This window comes from Scyliorhinus torazame, chromosome 1 (genome assembly GCF_047496885.1).
Source record: "Scyliorhinus torazame isolate Kashiwa2021f chromosome 1, sScyTor2.1, whole genome shotgun sequence".
NCBI classification, from domain to species: Eukaryota; Metazoa; Chordata; class Chondrichthyes; order Carcharhiniformes; family Scyliorhinidae; genus Scyliorhinus; species Scyliorhinus torazame.
The window spans coordinates 229,015,913-229,040,484 of NC_092707.1; the positions used below are offsets into that span (position 1 = coordinate 229,015,913).

At 47.2% G+C, this 24,572-nt stretch overlaps 1 long non-coding RNA gene across 1 annotated transcript in view; it reads right to left on the reverse strand.

Annotated features, from left to right (window-relative positions):
* LOC140419343 (uncharacterized) overlaps positions 1-24,572 on the reverse strand; it is a 68,149-nt gene that overhangs the window by 19,964 nt on the left and 23,613 nt on the right. The window contains exon 2 of the long non-coding RNA XR_011945726.1: positions 23,215-23,398. This is a non-coding gene — a long non-coding RNA (uncharacterized lncRNA). The remainder of the gene's footprint in view (positions 1-23,214; positions 23,399-24,572) is intronic.

Below are 24,572 nucleotides of genomic sequence, written 5' to 3' on the forward strand. Positions count from 1 at the left end.
GCCATTCTACCTCCAACCTCTGAATTTCAACCGATCAGTCATCCCTGACCTTACTCATCTAGATTGGCTCCCGGCACCACCACCCCTCATTTCCTTCCTACTTCATTTCCTCCCCTTTACGACCTTAATCTCCTACCTATCTTGCCGTATCTAATATATTTGATTTAGCACCCATTTTTCTCATTGACCTCCGTGAAGTGCCATAGGACATTTTTCTGAGAACTACAAAAATGAGGATCATTTTTGGCTTCTTCCAAAAGGTTCTGCAGTCCATGTTCATATGGAACTGTGACCTGGTGTACATGTTACGTTTGGTTTAATGGGGGTGGTAGAGTTGTGAAAGAAAATCTCCTGTTGTCAAGACCGGGATTATGTTCATACATCAGAGGGTCGGTGTCAACTTGATGGGCCGAATGGCCTCCTTCTGCACTGTAGCAATTCTTTGGTCGTAAATTTACAATGGTGGTTTCCTTTATAATTTTTAAGTGTTACATGGGATACAGTGTACAATATTACAGAATTATATGACCATAAATTTAAGTTTTTAAAAAATACAACGTAATGTATGCTGGTTTGCAGTGTTTCTGGAAACCAGTGAAGATGATGTTAACATTTCACAACTTTTCACAATCAATCCAACGGTGTGACTGTTATTGTAAATCAAGAGGACTGGGAATCAAGAGTAGTGCTCACTACCACGCTGAATTGGGTAAGAATTTCTTTAAAACACTAAATTCAATGTCAGGATTCAAATAAATAGTACGGATTGTTGGAGGTTCCCTCAATTATATATTGAAATAAAATGTATCTATTGAGCTCCGACATTTCCTAAAACAATTCTTGGTGGAATTTAAATAAACTACAGCATTTTAGTGACTCATCCAGTGTTCGTGTCCCAACAAGACCATCGGAAGATATAGATGGGCCTACCATTAGAAGTCATGGAGGTTTGTCTATCCTGATAACTTCTGTTGTGTCTTAAAGTTTGTGTAAATGAAGCAAATGTGTAAGAATATTTCTTGCATAAATATTCCGCTTTCCGAATTGGGTATTAAACGTCTACTCATACATTCTTGGAAGTGTTTAGATCTTGGTGAACTCTTTAAAAGAATTTTGAAGAGGGTGGTATGAATTTAAACTAAAATTCCTGCCTGAAATGAGCCCATCCTCCTGGAAAATATTTGAGTTGCTCGTTTCCCAGATCTATCTTTCCATGCTAATCCCTTGAATATGGTGACAAAATTTGGAGCCTTCAGCAAAAATGTATCCTTCAATTTTGCATGCAACTTTATTTTCCAGTTTGCATTGACCTTGATTGTACCAAGCTGTCTGTAAAACCCGCAAACGCTCCATGAGCTTTTACAGACCGGGGTAAATATTAGCATCGTCCACTATCCAGCCTTTAGTTGATTCATAATAAACTGAGTAATAATTGCCCATCTCCATTCTAACTGAGTTTTGATCTATTTATTTAACCAATTAAAATCTATCACAGAATTGTCACAGCACAGGAGGAGACCATTTGGCCCATTGTGTCTGCACCAGCTCTCCAAATAAGCATTCTGACTTAATGCCATTCGCCTGCCTTTTCTCTGTATCCCTGCACATTGATTATTGAACAATAATCAATTTCTACACAAATAATCACCTAATGCCCTAATAATCATCAAATGCCCTCTTGAATGGTTCCATTGAACCTACCTTCACAACACTTTCAGGCAATGTATTCCAGACCCAAACCACTCATTGTGTGAAAACGTTTTTCAAAATAAGGGGCAATTTAGTATGGTCAATCCACCCACCCTGCACATTTTTGGGGTGTGTGGGCGAGACCCACACAGACACGGGGAGAATGTGCAAACTGCATGTGGACAGTGACCTGGGGTTGGGATTGAACCCTGATCATTAGCGGCGGGAGGCAGCAGTGCTAACCACTGCGCCACCGTGCCGCACTTTTCAGCACATCACATAGTTTTTTTTGCAAATCACTTTAAATCTGTGTCCTCCATTCTTGATCCTTATATCAGCGGGAACAATGTCTCCAATGTTCCAGACTCCCACCAACCTCTGGCTGAAAAGATTTTTCCACATATTCCCTCTAAATCTCCTGCCGGGTGCATGAACTGCCATGAGTCCACAGCCCCCATATGCTTCATAAACGTATCCCATTTCCCTCGTCATGCCTGTCTGTTTTCCCCATTCTGGGGTTTGACTTGTCTGTCCGTGGGTCCTGCACACAATTGAAGCCTCTGCTCTCCTCTCCTCCCCCCACCCTCATGATCTGCCATGTTCTTTTTAATAAACTCCGTGTCGTCCCAGCTGGGTGCGTACATGTTCACCAGGACTACCGGTGCCCTGTCCAGGCCACCGCACCAAACAATGCTGGCAACTGTGTGTACACCATGTGGGTGGGCCCCTGCAAGCCTTTGTTCAGGGATCCTCCAAAGGGCTGCGTGTGGTGCCCTCCTGCTCCACGATTCCGAAATCGACCTGCTGAAGCCCGTCCAGAGCCCTCCCCAACCTTATCATTCCTTCCCACTGTGGTCTTGGATCCCCATCTGCCCCCCTCACCCCCTCGCTGCCCCCCATACCCCCCTCTCCTGTCTGCCCCCTGCCACCCCCCCACCCCCCCTCAGCCAGACGCTCTCTCCCAAGCGGGAGATGCGCCGCGACCCCTGTCATACTTCCTAATTCTAGCTTTCCTGCTAGTGTGCCGCCCCCCCCCCCCCCCCCAGGGTCTATCTCACTTCCTCCTACGCTCGTTCTGCTCGTGCCACAACTGTCTCCTCCTCACCCTCACCTGCACTCTCCATCCCCCCCCCCCTCCTTCCTATGAGCTGTTTCCCTTTCATAGCGAGGCGATGCAGTCCCGTGCAAAATTGTCCCTGTCTTCTATTCGTTTTCTCCGTGTCTTCCTCATCGCTGCCTGTCCAGATCATTCTTCAGACTAACTTGGCTGCCTCTGCCGGGGCAGTAAAATAATGTTCTTTGCCCTGGTAAGTTACCAGAGCCTGGTTTGCCAGGTCCATCGCAATGTCCTGGTGCACTCTTATGTCCCTTCCAGTTACAGGCCTTTGTCGAACCCAGCAAAGGATCCTTTCTCGGTCCTGATATTTGTGTCGCTTGACTATTGTCGCCCTTGGCTGATCCCCAGCCCTGGGCTTTTGTTGGAGCGACCTGTGACCCCCGTCAATCCCTGACGGTTTGGGGAAGATGTCCCTCACAACCAGGGTGCCCAGGATTTAGCCACGTAGTCAGTTGGGCCCCTGCCCTCGATCCCCTCTGGCAGGCCCATTTTCCGAATATTCTGCCTCCTCGATTGATTCTCCTGGTCCTCGAACTTCCCTTTCAGGCTCCCCTCGGTCGCCACTAACCTCTTGATCTCTGCCTCCAGGACGATGATTCAGTCGCCCTGATCCATCGACACCTTTTCCAGGTCACTTATTGTGCTCTCCTGCTTCCAGTTTCCTCCCCATGCCATCTGCATGGCAGCTAGCGCCTCTTCCACCTTGACTGTCGCCTTTTTCTCGGCCTTAATGTCGTCTTTCATTGTATTTAGTTCCTTTGGTAAGGAACATCCTCCATCTATTGCCAGGTGGGGGTAGTTTGTTTTCCGGGTTGTTGGTTTCCCTCCCAGCGGAGGCCGAGGACCTCGCCTCGTGGGTCTGCCAACCTGCTTGCTCGTGGCTCCTGTCCCTTGCTGCAATTCCTGGTGTCCCTGAGGCTTCTTGAGCTGTTGCTTCCTGGCATTTTTGATATTTTTGTTGAGGGTGAGGGGATGTTTAAGTCCAATTTTCGCAGGTGACAAAAGTGCCTATTTTTCTGTCGTTTGGAAGAGAGCCACCTGAATGTTCAGCACACCCTCGTCACTGGAAGTCAACTCATTCTATCTTAAATTGTTCCGAGACACTTGCCCGTCACTGATGTTAAACTGACTGGTCTGTAATTTCAGGAGCTATCCTTACAACCTCTTGTTGTTGAACAAGGGCATAACGTTTGCGATTTTCCAATCCTCTGGCACCTCCTCTGAATCTGGCCAAGACTGGAAGATAATTGCCAGCACCCCTGCAATTTCCATTGTCACTTCCTTCAACATAGAAGACTTTGGGATTCCCTTTTATGTTGGCTGTTCGTCTTTTTTCATAATCCTTCTTCACTTCGCTTCTCTAATTAATTTTTCACCTCCTCCCACAAACTTCCTGTACTCTTGCTTCTCAATTGTTTTTTCTACCTAACAGCTTCGCAACTGCTTTTCCTTAATTTCTCTCTTTTTTCATCCTGGGAGCTCTGGATTTGTTTCATAGAATTTACAGTGCAGAAGGTGGCCATTCGGCCCATCGAGTCTGCTGCAGCCCTTGGAAAGAGCATCCTACCCAAGCCCACACCTCCACCCCATCCCCACACTTCCACCCCATCCCCACACCCCCACCCCATCCCCATAACCCCACTTTACCTAAGCCCACACCTCCACCCCATCCCCATAACCCCACTTTACCTAAGTCCACATCTCCACCCCATCCCCACACCTCCATCCCATCCCCACACCTCCACCCTATCCCTGTAACCCCACCTAAACTTTTTTGGATACTAACGGCAATTTAGCATGGCCAATCCACCTAACCTGCACGTCTTTGGACTGTGGGAGGAAACCGGAGCACCCGGAGGAAACCCACGCAGACACGGGAAGAACGTGCAGACTCCACACAGACAGTGACCCAGCGGGGAATCAAACCTGGGACACTGGAGCTGTGAAGCAACTGTGCTAACCACTGTGCTACCGAGCTGCCCTCAGAAAATAATGATCAATGTTTGCCCTACCTTTCCTTTTTGAGGGAACATGCCTTGACTGTGTCTGGACCACTTTTGTTATGAATGTAGCCCATTGTTTAGCTTTTTTTCCTACTATCCTTTCATCCCAGTCTAACCGGCCCAGCTCCATTCTTATCCCATTGAATTTGGCTCCCCCCCCCCCCCCCCCCAGTTAATTATTCTTACTCTGGATTCCTTATTATCCTTTTCTATCATCATCCTAAACCTTATGATAAAATGATCACTGTCTCCCAACTGTTCCCTCACTGACACTTGATCTACCTGGCTCATCACATTTCCAAGAACCAAATCCAACACGGTATCCTTTCTGCATGTTCTCCCCGTGTCTGCGTGGGTTTCCTCCGGGTGCTCCGGTTTCCTCCCACAAGTCCCGAAAAACGTGCTGTTAGGTGATTGGACATTCCGAATTCTCCCTCAGTGTACCCGAACAGGTGCCATAGTGTGGTGACTTGGGGATTTTCACAGTAACTTCATTGCAGTGTTGATGTAAGCCTACTTGTGACGCTAATACAGATTAATGGCCTGGACACATGCTGTTGTAGACAATATTCTTGAACACAATCTAGGAACTTTTAGGGTCTAGGATCTAGGATCCAGCAGAGGGCAGTAGAGCGGAGCTGCTGATTGGTGTTACAAGGGAAATTTGCATACCTCCGTCGTGGTTCGGAGGAGGAGCAGTCTCTGTCAGGGAGAGAACCTGAGAACATCTAAGACACTCAGAAGGTAAGAAGGTAAGTAAGTGATTTTTACTTTTGTACCTTTTTCAAATTGTGTGTGCCAGGGGGGAAACAGAAAAGCTGTGACCTGAGTGGCTGGTTGGGAATCTACACTAAATTTTAAAAAATTAAGCATTGGTAACTAATTAAACATAATTACTTAATTATAATTTAGAGAGGTATCTAAGCCAGAGATCGGAGAGTACTATATTTAGCTTTCGCATTTATATTAGAAATCTAGTGCTAGGCGACAGATAGTTAACAGTAACTTAAAAAATATATATATATTAAAACATTTTTTAAAAAACTTTTAATTTTAATTAATTGACGCTATGTCAGTTCGAGGGGTGCAGTGCTCTGACTGTGAGATGTGGCAGGTCCGGGAGGCTTCCAGCGTCCCGGATGGCTTCATCTGCAGAAAGTGCACCCAACTGGAGCTCCTCACAGACCGCATGGTTCGGTTGGAGCAGCAATTGGATGCACTTAGGAGCATGCAGGTGGCGGAAAGCGTCATAGATCGCAGTTATATAAATGTGGTCACACCCAAGGTGCAGGCAGAGAAATGGGTGACCACCAGAAAGGCCAGGCAGTCAGTGCAGGAATCCCCTGTGGTTGTCCCCCTCACGAACAGGTATACCCCTTTGGATACTGTCGGGGGGATAACAGCAGCAGCCAGAGCAGTGGCACCACGGCTGGCTCTGATGTTCAGAAGGGAGGGTCAAAGCGCAGAAGAGCACTAGTAATAGGGGACTCTATAGTCAGGGGCACAGATAGGCGCTTCTGTGGACGTGAAAGACACTCCAGGATGGTATGTTGCCTCCCTGGTGCCAGGGTCCAGGATATCTCCGAACGGGTAGAGGGCATCCTGAAGGGGGAGGGCAAACAGGCAGAGGTCGTTGTACATATTGGTACTAACGACATAGGCAGGAAGGGGCATGAGGTCCTGCAGCAGGAGTTCAGGGAGCTAGGCAGGAAGTTAAAAGACAGGACCTCGGGGGTTGTAATCTCGGGATTACTCCCTGTGCCACGTGCCAGTGAGGCTAGAAATAGGAAGATAGAGCAGCTAAACACGTGGCTAACAGCTGGTGTAGGAGCGAGGGTTTCCGTTATCTGGACCACTGGGAGCTCTTCCGGGGCAGGTGTGACCTATATAAGAAGGACGGGTTGCATCTAAACTGGAGAGGCATAAATATCCTGGCCGCGAGGTTTGCTAGTGTCACACGGGAGGGTTTAAACTAGTATGGCAGGGGGGTGGGCACGGGAGCAATAGGTCAGAAGGTGAGAGCATTGAGGGAGACCTAGGGAACAGGGACAGTGGGGCTCTGAGGCAGAGTAGACAAGGAGAGGTTGCTGAACACAGCGGGTCTGGTGGCCTGAAGTGCATATGTTTTAATGCAAGAAGTATTACGGGTAAGGCAGATGAACTTAGAGCTTGGATTAGTACTTGGAATTATGATGTTGTTGCCATTACAGAGACCTGGTTGAGGGAAGGGCAGGATTGGCAGCTAAACGTTCCAGGATTTAGATGTTTCAGGCAGGATAGAGGGGGATGTAAAAGGGGTGGCGGAGTTGCGCTACTGGTTAGGGAGAATATCACAGCTGTACTGCGGGAGGACACCTCAGAGGGCAGTGAGGCTATATGGGTAGAGATCAGGAATAAGAAGGGTGCAGTCACAATGTTGGGGGTTTACTACAGGCCTCCCAACAGCCAGCGGGAGATAGAGGAGCAGATAGGTAGACAGATTTTGGAAAAGAGTAAAATCAACAGGGTTGTGGTGATGGGAGACTTCAACTTCCCCAATATTGACTGGGACTCACTTAGTGCCAGGGGCTTAGACGGGGCGGAGTTTGTAAGGAGCATCCAGGAGGGCTTCTTAAAACAATATGTAGACAGTCCAAATAGTGAAGGGGCGGTACTGGACCTGGTATTGGGGAATGAGCCCGGCCAGGTGGTTGATGTTTCAGTAGGGGAGCATTTCGGGAACAGTGACCACAATTCGGTAAGTTTTAAAGTGCTGGTGGACAAGGATAAGAGTGGTCCTAGGATGAATGGGCTAAATTGGGGGAAGGCTAATTATAACAATATTAGGCGGGAACTGAAGAACATAGATTGTGGGTGGATGTTTGAGGGCAAATCAACATCTGACATGTGGGAGGCTTTCAAGTGTCAGTTGAAAGGAATTCAGGACCGGCATGCTCCTGTGAGGAAGAAGGATAAATACGGCAATTTTCGGGAACCTTGAATAACGAGAGATATTGTAGGATTCGTCAAAAAGAAAAAGGAGGCATTTGTCAGGGCTAAAAGGCTGGGAACAGACAAAGCCTGTGTGGAATATAAGGAAAGTCGGAAGGAACTTAAGCAAGGAGTCAGGAGGGCTAGAAGGGGTCACGAAAAGTCATTGGCAAATAGGGTTCAGGAAAATCCCAAGGCTTTTTACACGTACATAAAAAGCAAGAGGGTAGCCAGGGAAAGGGTTGGCCCACTGAAGGATAGGCAAGGGAATCTATGTGTGGAGCCAGAGGAAATGGGCGAGGTACTAAATGAATACTTTGCATCAGTATTCACCAAAGAGAAGAAATTGGTAGATGTTGAGTCTGGAGAAGGGTGTGTAGATAGCCTGGGTCACATTGAGATCCAAAAAGACGAGGTGTTGGGTGTCTTGAAAAATATTAAGGTAGATAAGTCCCCAGGGCCTGATGGGATCTACCCCAGAATACTGAAGGAGGCTGGAGAGGAAATTGCTGAGGCATTGACAGAACTCTTTGGATCCTCACTGTCTTCAGGTGATGTCCCGGAGGACTGGAGAATAGCCAATGTTGTTCCTTTGTTTAAGAAGGGTAGCAAGAATAATCCAGGGAACTACAGGCCGGTGAGCCTTACTCCAGTGGTAGGGAAATTACTGGAGAGAAGTCTTCGAGACAGGATCTACTCCCATTTGGAAGCAAATGGACGTATTCGTGAGAGGCAGCATGGTTTTGTGAAGGGGAGGTCGTGTCTCACTAACTTGATAGAGTTTTTCGAGGAGGTCACTAAGATGATTGATGCAGGTAGAGCAGTAGATGTTGTCTATATGGACTTCAGTAAGGCCTTTGACAAGGTCCCTCATGGTAGACTAGTACAAAAGGTGAAGTCACACGGGATCAGGGGTGAGCTGGCAAGGTGGATACAGAACTAGCTAGGTCATAGAAGACAGAGAGTAGCAATGGAAGGATGCTTTTCTAATTGGAGGGCTGTGACCAGTGGTGTTCCACAGGGATCAGTGCTGGGACCTTTGCTGTTTGTAGTATATATAAATGATTTGGAGGAAAATGTAACTGGTCTGATTAGTAAGTTTGCAGACGACACAAAGGTTGGTGGAATTGCGGATAGCGATGAGGACTGTTAGAGGATACAGCAGGATTTAGATTGTTTGGAGACTTGGGTGGAGAGATGGCAGATGGAGTTTAATCCGGACAAATGTGAGGTAATGCATTTTGGAAGGTCTAATGCAGGTAGGGAATATACAGTGAATGGTAGAACCCTCAAGAGTATTGAAAGTCAAAGAGATCTAGGAGTACATGTCCACAGGTCACTGAAAGGGGCAACACAGGTGGAGAAGGTAGTCAAGAAGGCATACGGCATGCTTGCCTTCATTAGCCGGGGCATTGAGTATAAGAATTGGCAAGTCATGTTGCAGCTGTATAGAACCTTAGTTAGGCCACACTTGGAGTATAGTGTTCAATTCTGGTCGCCACGCTACCAGAAGGATGTGGAGGCTTTAGAGAGGGTGCAGAAGAAATTTACCAGAATGTTGCCTGGTATGGAGGGCATTAGCTATGAGGAGCGGTTGAATAAACTCGGTTTGTTCTCACTGGAACGAAGGAGGTTGAGGGGCGACCTGCTAGAGGTCTACAAAATTATGAGGGGCATAGACAGAGTGGATAGTCAGAGGCTTTTCCCCGGGGTAGAGGAGTCAATTACTACGGGGCATAGGTTTAAGGTGAGCGGGGCAAGGTTTAGAGTAGATGTACGAGGCAAGTTTTTTACGCAGAGGGTAGTGGGTGCCTGGAACTCGTTACCGGAGGAGGTGGTGGAAGCAGGGACGATAGTGACATTTAAGGGGCGTCTTGACAAATACATGAATAGAGGGATACGGACCCAGGAAGTGTAGAAGATTGTAGTTTAGTCGGGCAGCATGGTCGGCACGGGCTTGGAGGGCCGAAGGGCCGGTTCCCGGGCTGTACATTTCTTTGTTCTTTGTACTCTACAACTGTCTCCGTCTATATTCGGGTAATTTAAGCCCCCTGTTATAACTGCTCCCTAATGTTTCTACCTCTCTGTAATTTTCTGCAGATTTGTTCTTCTACATCCTTCTCACTAGTTGTTGGTCTATAGACTACACCCAGCAATGTAATTACACTCTTTTTATTCCTGAACTTTAGTCAAATTGGTTCTGTTCTTGAACCCTCTGGTACAGCCTCTTTCTCCAGCACTGCAATGCTCTCCTTAACCAATAGCACTGCCCCTCCCTCTTTTCTATCATTTACTGAACACCTTATACCCAAGAATATTTAACACACAGTCCTGTCCTTCCTTTAGTCAGGTCTGTGTTATTGTCAAGGGAAGGCAATACTAGGGTGGTATAGTCACTGGACCAGTAATTCAGAAACCCAGGCCAATACTCTCTCACCATGGCAGCTGGCAAAATTTAAATTCAGTAACAATTTAGAATTAAAAATCTAATGATGACCACTGTCGATTGTCATACAAGCCCATCTGGTTCACTAATGTACTTGGGGAAGGAAATCTGCCATCCTTCCCTGGTCTGGCCTACATATGACTCCAGATCCACAGCAATGTGGTTGAATCTTAAATGCCCTCTGAAATGACCATTTATTTACAAAGCAATTAGCGATTTGCAATAAATGCTGCCCAGCAAGCAACGCAAAAAACATATTGGGGGGGATTCTCCCGCCACTGGCAACGGAGTTCCCAATGTGGCGGAGAATCTCATTTCAGGCAAAAGTCCTGTTGCAATGCTCCAGTCCCCTGCTGATGGCGGCACTTGGATTTGCACGTTGCGCCAGCAGGAGGATGCAGATAGGTCATTTGAACCGATTTACATCCTAGTAATGGGCTGGACTCCAGATTTACCATGCCTCTGTGATGCTCTGGGCTGGGATTCACGTGGCATAGATTTGCCAACATGGCCTGTAGGCGGTAAATCTTGCAGTTGGCCAAGGGGTTAAGTATTTAATATAGGTGCCCCCAACTTCCATTAGAGAGTGCCCACCACCACCACACACACACACACACACACACACATATACCTGAGATGCTGTCTGAAAGCTATTACCCTGTCAATTACAGCCGATTTAAAAACTTGATCTTTAAAAGTGAATATAAGCTTTGCAGATCCAGGGATCTCATAGATTACCATAAGATTTACAGTGCAGAAGGAGGCCATTCGGCCCATCGAGTCTGCACCGGCTCTTGGAAAGAGCACCCTACCCAAGGCCAACACCGCCACCCTATCCCCAAACCCAGTCACCACACCCAACACTAAGGACAATTTTGGACACTAAGGGCAATTTATCATGCCAATCCACCTAACCTGCACATCTTTGGACTGTGGGAGGAAACCCACGCACACACGGGGAGGATGTGCAGACTCCGCACAGACAGTGACCCAAGCCGGAATCGAATCTGGGACACTGGAGCTGTGAAGCAATTGTGCTATCCACAATGCTACCGATCTGAGGGGATTTTCAGCCTTGTGATTTGGTTTTAGCTTTCTATGAAGTAGCAGCAGCTGCTTGCTACACATCTGCCTGAGGTGGCAAGGGCAAGGCACAGGTGAGTCACAGGGTCATACAGCACAGAAAAAGCCCTTTGGTCCATCGTGTCTGTGCTGGTTAAAAACAATCACCTAACTGTCCTAATCCCATTTACCAGCACTTGGTCCATTGCCTTATGTGCCTTGTGATTGTAAGTGCACATCTAAATACTTGTAAATGTTATGAGGGTCTCTGCCTCCACCACCCTTTCAGGCAGTGAGTTCCATACTCTCATCATCCTCTGGGTAAAAAGGTTTTTCCCCTCATCCCCTCTAAACTTCCTGTCCCTTCCCTCAAATCTATGCCCCGAGTCATTCGAAGTTGAAAGTTTTGTTCCTGTCTATTCAATCTATGCTCCTCATAATTTTATACATCTCAACCATGTGCCCCCTCAGTCTCCTCTGCTCCGAAGAAAGCAACCCCAGTCTATCGAATCTTTCTTCATAACTAACACGCTCCAGCCCAGGCAGCACCCTGGTAAATCTCCTCTGCACCCTTTGCAGTGCCATCACAGCCTTCCGATAATGTGGATTCCAAAACTGCACACATTACTCTAGCTGTGGCCTAACCAATTTTTTATACAGTTCCAGCATAACCTCCCTGCTCTTAAAAACTTTATGCCTCAGCTAATAAAGGCAAGTATAACATATGCTGCCTTAACCACTGTATTCACCTTCTGTACCACCTTAAGGGACCAGTGTACAGGCACACCAAGGTCCCTCTGATCCTAGGTGCCTTCCAGGATCCTGCTGTTCATCATGTATTCCCTTGTCTTGTTTGTCCTGCCCAGCCCGTCTATATCCTCCTGTAATTGAAGGCAATTCTCCTTACTATTTACCACCCCACCAATTTTTGTATCAGCCGCAAACTTACTGATCAACCCTTCTACATTCATATCTAAATCATTTATATGAACCAGCAAGGGCCCCAACACTGATCCCTGCGGGACCCCACTGGACACAAGCTTCCAGTCAGAAAAACCCTCTCGACCATCACCACTTGCTTCCTGCCACTCAGCCAATTCTGGATCCAATTTGCCAAATTTCCTTGGATCCCATGCTATCAGATGCATTTCCCCCATCTATACACCTGGCAACCTCTTGGAAGAAATCAACAAGTTGGTCAGACATGACATCCCATTAACAAAACAATGCTGACTGTTCTTGATTAATCTCTGCCTCTCCAAATGCAGTTAATTCTGTCTCTCAGAATTGTTTCCAATAGTTCCCTCAGCACTGATGTTAGACTGACTGGCCTGTAATTTCTTTGTTTATCCCTTCCTCCCTGTCGTGTTAGGTACACTGGTCTAACACTGGCTGCAACTGGATGCAGCTTAGATCAGAAAGATACTCCAGACCTTGAAGTTAGTTCAATCAGGTTTATTGAACTGTTAGCACTGTTCTCTGTGAGTTCGACTCTGCTAACTTAAGTGTGGTTACTCTGTCTGACTGAACCAGAGTAGCTCTTAGCCACGTGGTGGAGGTGTGAGATTGTAACAACACCCTTGACTGACTCTCTAGATGTTCATCAGTGGAAAGAGGCAGAGTGTGAGTGCCTCGTGTCTTTTATAGTCAGATCCCACTCCTGAGTGTCCTGCCTGCTTATTGGTCATGTCCTGTTCTCTGTGTTCATTAGCTGCTTGTCTGTATATCATTATGTATGTGTCTGCATATCATGACACTCCCTTCTTGAATAATGTAACCACATTGGCTATCCCCCAGTCCTCTGGCATTTCTGCTCTGGCCAGAGAGGAATTGAAAATTGTCAGTGTTCTTGCTATTTCCTCTTTTGCCTCCCTCAACAGCCTGGAATGCATTTCATCAGGCCCTGGATATTTATCTATTTTTAAACCTGCCATACCACTCCAAACCTTTTCTGTGTATGTTAATTTCTTATTGCACTCCTCACTGATTTTTATATCAACATCGCCCCTCATACTATTACAAAGAACAAACAAAGAACAAAGAAAAGTACAGCACAGGAACAGGCCCTTCGGCCCTCGAAGCCCTTGCCGACCATGTTGCACGACTAAACTACAATCTTCTACACTTCCTGGGTCTGTATCCCTCTATTCCCATCCTATTCATGTATTTGTCAAGATGCCGCTTAAATGTCACTATCGTCCCTGCTTCCACCACCACCTCCGGCAGCGAGTTCCAGGCACCCACAACCCTCTAAGTAAAAAACTTGCCTCATACATCTACTCTAAACCTTGCCCCTCGCACCTTAAACCTATGCCCCCTAGTAATTGACCCCTCTACCCTGGGTAAAAGCCTCTGACTATCCACTCTGTCTATGCCCCTCATAATTTTGTAGACCTCTACAGGTCACCCCTCAACCAGTGAGAACAAACCGAGTTTATTCAACCGCTCCTCATAGCTAATGCCCTCCATACCAGGCAACATTCTAGTAAATCTCTTCTGCACCCTCTCTAAAGCCTCCACATCCTTCTGATAGTGTGGCGACCAGAATTGCACACTATACTCCTAGTGTGGCCTAACTAAGGTTCTATATAGCTGCAACATGACTTGCCAATTCTTATACTCAATGCCCTGGCCAATGAAGGCAAACATGCTGTATGCCTTCTTGACTACCTGCTCCACCTGTGTTGCCCCTTTCAGTGACCTATGGACCTGTACACCTAGATCTCTCTGACTTTCAATACACTTGAGGGTTCTACCATTCACTGTATATTTCCTACCTGCATTAGACCTTCCAAAATGCATGACCTCACATTTGTCCGGATTAAACTCCATCTGCCATATAGACAACATCCACTGCCTTACCTGCATCAATCATCTTTGTGACCTCTTCGAAAAACTCTTATCAAGTTAGTGTGACACGACCTCCCCTTCACAAAATCATGCTGCCTCTCAGGAATACGTCCATTTGCTTCCAATTGGGAGTAGATCCTGTCTCGAAGAATTCTCTCCAGTAATTTCCCAACCACTGACGTAAGGCTCACCGGCCTGTAGTTCCCTGGATTATCCTTGCTACCCTTCTTAAACAGAGGAACAACATTGGCTATTCTCCAGTCCTCTGGGACATCACCTGGAGACAGTTAGGATCCAAAGATTTCTGTCAAGGCCTCAGCAATTTCCTCTCTAGCCTCCTTCAGTATTCTGGGGTAGATCCCATCAGGCCCTGGGGACTTATCTACCTTAATATTTCTCAAGATTCCCAACACCTCGTCTTTTTGGATCTCAATGTGACGCAGGCGATCTACACACCCTTCTCCAGACTCAACATCCACCAATTCCTTTTCTTTGGTGAATACTGATGCAAAGTATTCATTTAGAACCTCGCCCATTTCCTCTGGCTCCAAACATAGATTACCTACCCTGTCCTTCAATGGGCCAACCCTTTCCCTGGCTACCCTCTTGCTTTTAATGACTTTTCGTGACCCCTTCTCGCCCTCCTGACTCCTTGCTTAAGTACCTTCCTACTTTCCTTATATTCCACACAGGCTTCGTCTGTTCCCAACCATTTAGCCCTGACAAATGCCTCCCTTTTCTTTTTGACGAGGCCTACAATATCTCTCGTTATCCAAGGTTCCTGAAAATTGCCGTATTTATCCTTCTTCCTCACACTTGAAAGCCTCCCACATGTCAGATGTTGATTTACCCTCAAACATCCACCCCCAATCATTGTTCTTCAGTTCCCACCTAATATTGTTATAATTAGCCTTCCCCCAATTTAGCACATTCATCCTAGGACCACTCTTATCCTTGTCCAGCAGCACTTTAAAACTTACTGAATTGTGGTCACTGTTCCCGAAATGCTCCCCTACTGAAACCTCTACCACCTGGCCGGGCTCATTTACCAATACCAGGTCCTGTACAGCCCCTTCCCTAGTTGGACTGTCTACATATTGTTTTAAGAAGCCCTACTGGATGCTCCTTACAAACTCTGCCCCGTCTAAGCCCCTGGCACTAAGTGTGTCCCAGTCAATATTGGGGAAGTTGAAGTCTCCCATCACCACAACCCTGTTGTTTTTACTCTTTTCCAAAATCTGTCTACCTATCTGCTCCTCTATCTCCCGCTGGCTGCTGGGAGGCCTATAGTAAACCCCCAACATTGTGACTGCACCCTTCTTATTCCTGATCTCTACCCATATAGCCTCACTGCCCTCTGAGGTGTCCTCCCGTAGTACAGCTGTGATATTCTCCCTAACCAGTAGCGCAACTCCACCACCCCTTTTACATCCCCCTCTATCCCGCCTGAAACATCTAAATCCTGGAACGTTTAGCTGCCAATCCTGCCCGCACCTCAACCAGGTCTCTGTAATGGCAACAGCATCATAGTTCCAAGTACTAATCCAAGCTGTAAGTTCATCTGCCTTACCCATAATACTTCTTGCATTAAAACATATGCACTTCAGGCCACCAGACCCGCTGTGTTCAGCAACTTCTCCCTGTCTGCTGTGCCTCCGAGACATACTGGCCCTATTCCCTAGTTCTCCCTCAATGCTCTCACCTTCTGACCTATTGCTCCCTGGTGCCCATCCCCCACCACACTAGTTTAAACCCTCCCATGTGACACTCACAAACCTCGCGGCCAGGATATTTATGCCTCTCCAGTTTAGATGCAACCCGTCCTTATATAGGTCACACCTGCCCCGGAAGAGCTTCCAGTGGTCCAGATAACGGAAACCCTCCCTCCTACACCAGCTGTTTAGCCACGTGTTTAGCTGCTCTATCTTCCTATTTCTAGCCTCACTGGCACGTGGCACAGGGAGTAATCCCGAGATTACAACATGAGAGGTCCTGTCTTTTAACTTTCTGCCTAGCTCCCTGAACTCCTGCTGCAGGACCTCATGCCCTTTCCTGCCTATGTCGTTAGTACCAATATGTACAACGACCTCTGCCTGTTTGCCCTCCCCCTTCAGGATGCCCTCTCCCCGTTCGGAGACATTCTGGACCCTGGCACCAGGGAGGCAACATACCATCCTGGAGTGTCTTTCACGTCCACAGAAGCGCCTCTCTGTGCCCCTGACTATAGAGTCCCCTATTACTTTTGCTCTTCTGCGCTTTGACCCTCCCTTCTGAACATCAGAGCCAGCGTGGTGCCACTGCTCTGGCTGCTGCTGTTTTCCCCTGATCGGCTATCCCCCCTCCGACAGTATCCAAAGTGGTATACCTGTTCGAGAGGGGGACAACCACAGGGGATTCCTGCACTGACTGCCTGCCCTTTCTGGTGGTCACTCATTTCTCTGCCTGCACCTTGGGTGTGACCACATTTATATAACTGCTATCTATGACGCTTTCTGCCACCTGCATGCTCCTAAGTGCATCCAACTGCTGCTCCAACCAAACCATGCGGTCTGTGAGGAGCTCCAGTTGGGTGCACGTTCTGCAGATGAAGCCATCTGGTACGCTGGAAGCCTCCCGGACCTGCCACAACTCACAGTCAGAGCACTGCACCCCTCTAATTGACATTGCATCAATTAATTAGTAAATTAAATGTAAAAGTTTTTAAAAAGTTACTGTTAACTATATGTTACCTAGCACTAGATTTCTACTATAAATGTGAAAGCTAAATAGAGTACTCTTTGATCTCTGGCTTAGATAACCCTCTAAATTATAATGAAGTAATTATGTTTAATTAGTTTACCAATGCTTAATTTTTTAAATTTAGTGTAGATTCCCAACCAGCCAATCAGGTCACAGCTTTTCTGTGATGTCACTTCAGCCCCCCCCCCCCCCCCCCCCCCCCCCCCCACCACCACACAAACACACACAATTTGAAATGGTAATAAAAGTAAAAATAAGTAAAAATCACTTACTTACCTTCCGAGGGTCTCAGATGCTCTCTGGTTCTCTCCATGCAGATTAAAAGTAACAGGCCAGAAGAAAGGGAGAGAACAAAACAGTAGGGAAAAAGCACCTTCTCCTACTCTGCACCGAATTACCTCACTGCACCAAATTACCAAGTTCCAAATTCCCACTCTGGATGTGTCTCACTCAGGCTGCGTCTCTTTGACCTGTGCAAAGCTTACCGAGTGCGCTTTCTGTCTTGTCTTGTATACCGACTTCAGCTGACCAGGGTGACTCACACTACTTAAATTTCAAAGAGAAGAAATACAATGTGCACTTCTGTGCCCCTAAACAGGCCTCGGGTGACTGTTCTTCATACTGTGCTATCTTACCCTCCCCAGTATTTGGTGAACCCTGGTATTCCTTGCTAATATTTTCTCTTGGTTCCCACATCCCTGCCGAGTTAGTTTAAAACTCTCCCAACTGCACTAGCAAAACACCCTGCAAGGAACTCAATCCCAGCTCTGTTCAGGTGCAACCTGCCCATTTGTACGTGTGCCATCTTCTCCAGAGCCAGTCCAATTATCCCTCCGGTACCAACTTTCCCACCACCCATTTATCCTCCTCGTTCTGTACTGAACTTGCACCAGTATATTATTAAAACTAGTGTATTATTTGGTTAACATGCTTGTGTATTAGAAATATTAATTTAAAATTAATAACCAGGTGATGCATTGCTGCAAATGAGAGGATTTCAGAAACTAGGGGCGTCATTCTCCGACCCCCCCGCCGGGTCGGAGAATGGCCGTTGGCCGCCGTGAATCCCGCCCCCACCCCCGCCGAAGTCTCCGGTACCGGAGATTGGGCGGGGGCGGGAATCGGGCCGCACCGGTTGGCGGGACCCCCCGCTCAATTCTCCGGCCCGGATGGGCCGAAGTCCCGCCCAGAAATTGCCTGTCCCGCCGGCGTAAATCAAAGCTGGTATTTACCGGCGGGACCAGGCGGCGCGGGCGGGCTCCGGGGTCCTGGGGGGGGCGCGGGGCGATCTGACCCCGGGGGGTGCCCCCACGGTGGCCGGCCCGCGATCGGGGCCCACCGATCCGCGGGTGGGCCTGTGCCGTGGGGGCACTCTTTCCCTTCCGCCTTCGTCACGGCCTCCACCATGGCGGAGGCGGAAGAGACTCTCCCCACTGCGCATGTGCGGGAAACTGTCGGCGGCCGTTGACGCTCCCACGCATGCGCCGCATTTCCGCGCCAGCTGGCGGGGCAACAAACGCCATTTCCGCCAGCTGGCGGGGCAGAAATCCCTCTGGCGCCGGCCTACCCCCTCAATGTTGGGGCTCGGCCCCCAAAGATGCGGAGCATTCCGCACCTTTGGGCCGGCGCGATGCCCGTCTGATTGGCGCCGTTTTTGGCGCCAGTCGGCGGTCATCGCGCTGTTGGGGGAGAATTTCGCCCATGGAGTTGAAAGACGTTACAATGGAGTTGCAGGCACGTTAAAATGGATTGGGAACTGTGGTTAGCACTGCTGTCTCACAGCGCCAGGGACCCGGGTTCAATTCCAGCATTGGGTGTCTGTGTGGAGTTTGCACTTTCTTCCCATGTCTGCATGGGTTCCCTCCGGGTGCTCCGGTTTCCCCCCCACAGTCCAAACATGTGCAGGTTAGGTGGATTGGCCATGATAAAATTGCCCCTTAGGGGGGGATAGGACGGGGGAGTGGGCTTGGGTGAGATGCTCTTTCAGAGGGACGGTGCACACTCGTTAGGGCTAATGGCTTCCTTCTGTACTGTAGGGATTCTATGTAACTTTGTCAGTCTTTACCCATTTGTTTATCTTAGAGAACTCTGGAGCTGGTACAGATGGGGGCTGACATGGGCCTATTTCAGGAGACTGGCAGCTCACTGCCGTTATTGAAATGAGTCAACCTTGGACTTAAATTAATCTGGCATTCTAGGGACAAGTTGTACAGCAAGCAGACCTGCAACCAAACTCCAGTCAAGTGATGTTCTGCTGGTGGTTATCAAGGTCACTTCAGCTCTGAAGTTTTGTGCTGCCTGGAGAGTTAGCACTATAGAACATAGAACAATACAGCGCAGTACAGGCCCTTCGGCCCACGACGTTGCACCGAAACAAAAGCCATCTAACCTACACTATACACTATATCTGACACGCATAAGTATATGAAGCTGGTGACTGGTGTGTTGTGTATCAAAGCTAGCACCATCAGTTCCACATGGAAAACATTTTTTAATGACGTTTCAGTAAAGAGAAGAAATACATTAATTCATTGCAAAGGTTGGTATTCATTGAAGATGCAACTGATCTGTTGCCACAAGTACAAATTTCTGCTCAATGGCGCACGCTCCTAGGGGACACATGTCTTTATTAAGACATTCATCATCCCCTTAACTGCCCTACTGAAAATGTAAGATTGGTCATAAACCTGTTTTAATTAGGTGGCAAATTGCAATATATAACTCGTGGAGGATTAAAAATGATTGAACTCGAGCACAATAGTACGAGATTTCTCATGGTGTACTAGAGCAGTACTCAGGATAGTTATTGTACACTGAAATTACTGTTGGCTAGATTACATTCAAAGGTAAACTTATCAACCATTATTATGTATGCACCTAATGGGAGGTAATACCTGGAATACAGCTCAATAATAAAAACTAGGCTGGACCAGGAAACGTTGTGTTTGGTCGTGTGTTCCAACTTTACCAACTAAGGAAAACCGCAAGAGGAACTGTCAGCTTGACTTGGAAAAGGTAAGTGACTCATACGGTAAGTGGAAGGGCCCAAACGTTTGGCGGCTCACATGCAAAGTTTGAGATTGGAAGCTTATCAGTCAAGGTCCAGATGTGTAATCATACAAAAATCACCCTGAAATATACAAGGGCAGAAGTAAAATGAATTGAGGACATACTGCAAAAAGACATATTTTGTCAGCCCTTGCTCAGGTGGTAGCACATATGCCTCTGAATCACCAGGTTTTTGAGGCTCCATCTGCCTGCTTGGGTTGATGTAAAAGATCTAATGGGTGGCACGGTGGCAAGCACTGCTTCCTCACAGCTCTAGGGGACTGGGTTCAATTCCGGCCTCGGGTGACTGTGTGGAGTTTGCACGTTCTCCCCGTGTGTGCGTGGGTTTCCTCCAGATGCTCCGTTTCCTCCCACAGTCCAAAGATGTACAAGTTAGGTGGATTGGCCATGTTAAATTGTCCCTTAGTGTCCAAATGGTTAGGTTGGGTTATGGGGGTAGGGTGGAGGCGTGGGCTTAAGTAGGGTGCTCTTTCAAAGGGCCGGTGCAGACTCGATGGGCCGAATGAGCTCCTTCTGTACTGTAAATTCTATGATTCAATGGCAATATTCCAGGAGTTCATACGTAAGCTTATTAGATATCTCGGATGATTGTGGCCTCTGGCTCCGCCCCCAGGGAACTGTATATAAGGTTACGTTCAGTAGGCAGCGTGCAGTGAGCACACTTCTAGACAGCTGTCTGGTTCTCTGGTAATTAAAGGCTTTGAATTATCAATCTTCTCTCCTGAGTCGTAATTGAGGGTATCTCACCGCCTGTCACTCAAAAAAGATCCATTTATTCTTACTCTGTTTTGCATTAGTATTCACCAAAGAGAAGAAATTGGTGGATGTTGAGTCTGGAGAAGGGTGTGTAGATAGCCTGGGTCACATTGAGATCCAAAAAGACGAGGTGTTGGGCGTCTTGAAAAATATTAAGGTAGATAAGTCCCCAGGGCCTGATGGGATCTACCCCAGAATACTGAAGGAGGCTAGAGAGGAAATTATTGAGACCTTGACAGAAATCTTTGGATCCTCACTGTCTTCAGGTGATGTCCCGGAGGACTGGAGAATAGCCAATGTTGTTCCTTTGTTTAAGAAGGGTAGCAAGAATAATCCAGGCAACTACAGGCCGGTGAGCCTTACGGAAATTACTCGAGAGAATTCTTCGAGACAGGATCTACTCCCATTTGGAAGCAAATGGACGTATTAGTGAGAGGCAGCATGGTTTTGTGAAGGGAAGGTCGTGTCTCCGTAACTTGATAGAGTTTTTCGACGAGGTTACAAAGGTGATTGATGCAGGTAGGGCAGTTGATGTTGTCTATATGGACTTCAGTAAGGCCTTTGACAATGTCCCTCATGGTAGACCAGTACAAAAGGTGAAGTCACACGGGATCAGGGGTGAGCTGGCAAGGTGGATACAGAACTGGCTAGGTCATAGAAGACAGAGAGTAGCAATGGAAGGGTGCTTTTCTATTTGGAGGTCTGTGACTAGTGGTGTTCCGCAGGGATCAGTGCTGGGACCGTTGCTGTTCGTAGTACCTATAAATGATTTGGAGGAAAATGTAACTGGTCTGATTTAGTAAGTTTGCAGACGACACAAAGGTATGTGGAACTGCGGATAGCGATGAGGACTGTCAGAGGATACAGCAGGATTTAGATCATTTGGAGACTTGGGCGATGAGATGGCAGATGGAGTTTAATCCGGACAAATGTGAGGTAATGCATTTTGGAAGGTCTAATGTAGGTAGGGAATATACAGTGAATGATAGAACCCTGAAGAGTATTGAAAGTCAGAGAGATCTAGGTGTACAGGTCCATAGGTCACTGAAAGGGGTAACACAGGTGGAGCAAGTAGTCAAGAAGGCATACGGCATGCTTGCCTTCATTGGCCGGGGTATTGAGTATAAGAATTGGTAAGTCATGTTGCAGCTGTATAGAATCTTAGTGAAAAAATGAAAATCGCTTATTGTCACAAGTAGGCTTCAAATGAGGTTACTGTGAAAAGTAACTGTAAAAGCCCCTAGTCACCACATTCCGGTGCCTGTTCGGGGAGGCTGTTACGGGAATCGAACCGTGCTGTTGGTCTGCCTTGGTCTGCTTTCAAAGCCAGCGATTTAGCCCTGTTGGGCCACACTTGGAGTATAGTGTTCAATTCTGGTCGCCACACTACCAGAAGGATGTGGAGGCTTTAGAGAGGGTGCAGTAGAGATTTACCAGGATGTTGCCTGGTATGGAGGGCATTAGCTATGAGGAGCGGTTGAATAAACTCTCACTGTATGTTCTCACTGGAACGACGGATGTTGAGGGGCGACCTGATAGAGGTCTACAAAATTATGAGGGTCATAGACAGAGTGGATAGTCAGAGGCTTTTCCCCGGGGTAGAGGGGTCAATTACTAAGGGGCATAGGTTTAAGGTGCGAGCGGCAAGGTTTAGAGGAGATGTACGAGGCAAGTTTTTTACATAGAGGGTAGTGGGTGCCTGGAACTCGCTGCCGGAGGAGGTGGTGGAAGCAGGGATGATAGTGACATTTAAGGGGCATCTTGACAAATACATGAATAGGATGGGAATAGAGGGATACGGACCCAGGAAGTGTAGAAGATTTTAGTTTAGACGGGCAGTATGGTCGGCAGGGGCTTGGAGGGCCGAAGGGCCTGATCCTGGGCTGTACCATTCTTTGTTCTTTGTTTCCTGTCATTGAACCAATTCTCAATCCATGCCAATATATAACCCCCCCGATCCTATGCACTTGAACTTTGCACACTCACCACATAATATGAGATTTTATCAAATGCTTTTTGAAAATTGTTATGACACCCTGGATCAATGCGTGGTCACCAGATGGTGCTACACACAGGATATTCAGATCAGTGCAATTCTACACTTCTACCACCAGATGGAGTTTTTGTCTCCCTGTGAAATTACTGGTCAGTAACTGGAATTAACAGACTTTTACCTCCCTGATTTCTGCGCAGAACTCTGGCGGTTTTATCACAAATGCTCTCCCCTTAAGCTTCAACGTTGATCTCTTTCCAGCCCATCTGGCACAGAGTTAGAAGGTTACTGACCTGTGGGAAAATGGCTTCCACTTGCACATTCAAAATCTCTTTCCCAGTTCTATTGGCTGCCTGTGCCCTTTTAAAACAAAGTCTCCTTAGATTTAGCTAGAGTGCCTCTTAAAATCGTCTGGCAGAGCGAGAGAGAGAGAGAGATGGAAAGAGAGTCTTCAAGCTCCTTATTAGCTGGCTTCCTTCACAGAACTGAAACAAAAGATGGAACTCTTCAAAAGACCCACCTGCTTTCTGGAAGTTTCTGACTGGCTCCACCAATCACATGCAACAATAGGAGCTGGCACAGAATCCTACATTCACCAATTGACTGCTGGCCAAGTCTATCAAATCAGCATCACGGTTCTGCTGCGGAGCCTAAAGGGACGTTGTGGCCTGGTTCATCAGGACAGGGGTTTCAATGACCATAGACTGCAATTTAAACAGAAATACCAAAGGGTGCTGTAAAGTAGCAGCTAACCAGAAGACTGTAGAACAATCAGACAGCAGGACGGGGATAAAAAAGGGAACACATGTCAAACAAAAGATTTTACAACAATGTCCTAAAAAATCCAAATATACCATATCCACAGGTTCTCTCTTATCTATTATACGAGTTTCATTCTAAAAAACCTCCAGTAGGTTTATCAACCATGATTTATCTTTCATAAACTCATGTTGACTTTGTCTAATCCTGTTCAGGTGTGGACTATCCCAACTTTACAACCCCCACTTTGCCCAGTACTGGTGCCAGTGCCCCAAAAACAAGAACCCACTTCTCTCACGAGTGTTTGAGCATTTATTTCTCTAAACCTATTTGCCTATATCAATTTGCATTCAGCTCCGGTAATAATCCAGATTAGTCGTTTTTGAGGACTGCTTCTGAATATGGCGCCTAACTCCTCATACTATGCAAAACCTTTTTCTTTGTTGTGCCTATTGTAGCCATCTGGGATGGCCACGACCCGATTACAAAATGGGCACTTGCAAAGAATGCAGGGAAAATTGGACAATGCTAAGAAACAAGCAGGTGCAAGCTCTGTCTGTTGATTAGAACCTTAAACGCTCAGATAGGACAGAAACTACCAAACGATTTACATACTAATGAGCCATGTCCGGGGACAAAAGGGAAACATTTAGATACACAATGTGAGGACAGACTCCCCGGCGCCAGAAGAAGCTAAGACAAAGCAGACTGACAGTCACCAGGACACGCCCAGCGATCAGGGAACCACCCCTCTATTGGAGGAAAATCGATACCAATGATTGGGAAAGACCCAATTAGTTGAGGCCAAGTTCAAGGCTCGCCCAAAAGAGTGCGAAGCCCTTTGCAGTATAAGAGGTATCCCCCAAGGGAGAATCTTTCTCCTTTGGCTTTGGCTCTCAGCGAAGAGAGAGACCAGCCTAGCAGCTACAGCAGACCAAGTAAGTTCCAAGTCAACACACGCTACGAGATAGACGCTCCTAGTTGCTACCCTGTAAACAGCTCAAACCGGCAGCCTCAGAACCGAGCAATGGCCATTGTTCCTCTGACTGAGTGGGTGCCCGAAGCTAAGTATAGGCCTTAGTAATAGTGGTAGTTTAGTTTGTAGAGTTTATGCATGAG